This window comes from Pseudophryne corroboree, chromosome 3 (assembly GCF_028390025.1).
Source record: "Pseudophryne corroboree isolate aPseCor3 chromosome 3, aPseCor3.hap2, whole genome shotgun sequence".
In the NCBI taxonomy this organism is placed as follows: Eukaryota; Metazoa; Chordata; class Amphibia; order Anura; family Myobatrachidae; genus Pseudophryne; species Pseudophryne corroboree.
In genome coordinates, this window is record NC_086446.1 from 25,660,736 (window position 1) to 25,663,299 (window position 2,564).

Consider the following 2,564-nt stretch of genomic DNA (forward strand, 5'->3'; position numbering starts at 1 on the left):
GTCACATGCCTACTCTGTCTTTTCAGAGTTCTGCCCAAACCCAGTATATCTCACCAGCATAGGGACACCAGTATCAGTGTGCCTGGACATGCACAAAGGGTGGAGAATGGGAATACTGGTGAAGGGAGACTGTGCATAGATACATGATGGTATGACAGCCTGATGGTGAACGCAAATCTGACAAATTTTCTTTTTATTATTCCCCCTCTCTTTTCACTTTCCACAGATGGTTTACTTCACACAACTGATAATACACAACAGTTAAACACATTGAAATACAAGATTTATGTTCCCTACAGAAAGGTCGCTGACTCGGAGAGAACCTGTGACAAAGAGCAGAGTGTAGAGAACATCGTATCACTGGAGTGTCTGTTCCGGGAAGGTTGAGACGGCACCTGAGCGCAGAGAGCAACAAGACCAGAGGCGGTTGTCGCACCAGTTTTTTTTTCTTTCTCCATCTCCCACTACCCTCCTTCTCAGCTTCTCTTTCTCCCCCTTCTTGTTTCCCTTCTCTTCCCTTAAACAAGATGGACTTACCCCAAGAGACTGCGTTCCAGGTTTTCCTGTTAATCCTGATGTTGACCAGGACAGTCTGTTTCGGTGAGGGTCCCAGAGAGGTTGAGAAGGGATCTGGAATGGGTTCTGATGGCAAGGATGGACTTGTAGAATCACAAGAGCAACACATCACTTGAGCAAAGGAGAGTATCAGAAAGCTCTCTGGTAGTCAGGGAGCTCGGAGGCACTGTGAAGGGTTATTGTCTGAGGAAAATTGCATTTGTAGAAATTGTGAGAACATAGTCGAGGATGGGTGCATCCAAAGGTGTCAGTCCAGCCTTAATATCAACATGGACCGTCATCCATTGAGTGATTACCACTCACTAGTGGGTAAGGTCTTAAACCAGACAGAATGCTGGGTGTGCTCACAAGTACATCAAGGTCAGAGCAAGTCAGGATTAGTACCATACCCTTTAGCAATAGATGAGGTACTCGAATTACGGGGTGGGAGACCGGTGGACAAGAAATTTAATATTTCTAGGCCCCCTAGCTTGAAGCTCCACCAGTATCATGTCGATAGATCCTTAGTGTGTTTCAACATTTCCAATTACCGAAAACCGGGAAATTGGGAAGTGACCTGGAATAACCAGACAATGACCTTTTCACACAAAGCTGATAAGATACCCATAGACTCGAAACTTGTACGCCAAATAGCCAACAGTGGAAGGTATTTCCGGTATAGGTATACTCGAGGAAGCAAGACCATGTGGGTTGGAAAAGTATCACCAGGGTACTGTGCTCATGGGTCAGCATTAGGAGGGATTGCTGACTCCAGAGTGCCATAGGGGAAGCCAGGGGTATCCCCAGGTAAGCTGGCTCTCAGATGCTGTAGGAGCCATTACCATGTGGTCTTACACTGGGAATTTAACCCAGACATATTTGTAATTATTTATGGGGTGGGTGTGGGGTGCGGTGGCCCCTGTGTCGGTATGGCTGGGCTGCTTCAGGTCGGCACACCCTAACACTTTATTAACATTTATGATTTTCCCTATCACTTTGTATATATTATTTTAATCACACCACTTACATAGCACTTCTGTGCTTCTTATTAACCCCTATTCTCACCTGTGTGCTGACCTGGGGTGGCCGACCTGTGCCGACATCGTGGGGTCCTGCACCCCAGACCCATACCTAGTATTAGGGACCCCCAGTGATGGAGAAGCCTTGCCGATCGGCCTGGGGGCTTAACCCTATATCTGCAGATATACGCGACTAAGATCTCCGTATTATCTGACTATTATGTAGTAATATTTTTCGCTCGGTGTGCATTAGGGAACACATAGTTTTTTCCTACACAGAATTACCCCTCCCTTTTAGCACCTGAGTGACATTACAATCTGATTGAGCAGCTTTCCATTTTCTGTACTGTGCTCATATCATCCAGCCCGATACTTGTACTGAGCAGATGGGAGAACTAGGGATTGGGTTTTTCACTTGGAAAGTTTGCAATATGGTAATGTCATATTCTGTCCCATATGTTCTCCCCGATGATGCCTATTTCATATGTGGGAGGAAGGCGTACAAGTGGCCTGCCCTGAGCTCAGAAGGATTGTGTTATTTTGGAAGAGTGTTGCCAGAGGTCATGACCATAACCCATGATAAAATGAAAGATGTTCACCGCAGTGCTCAGGCTCCTTATACTCACACTCATTATGAACACATCGTCAAGAGACACCTCATAGAGAGGACAGAGCACGTAGCCTCTGATTTGATCCATGAATCCACTGGGATTCAATTCCTTCGCACATTAGACATCACCCGTACTGCCAGAGGAATTATAAATTATAGGTATATCCATGCGCTGGCGAACTTGATAGATAATATCACTGAGATGTATGATGATACCTTCAGGTATACAGGAAGGGAGTTACAAGCTTACAAGAAGGAATTGATTCAGCACAGGATGGTCATTAATTATGTCACAGCCGTGACGGGTGGGTACTGTGTCACTTTGGCAACTCAATACGGCGTGAAGTGCTGTACGTATATCACGAACAGCACTGACGACC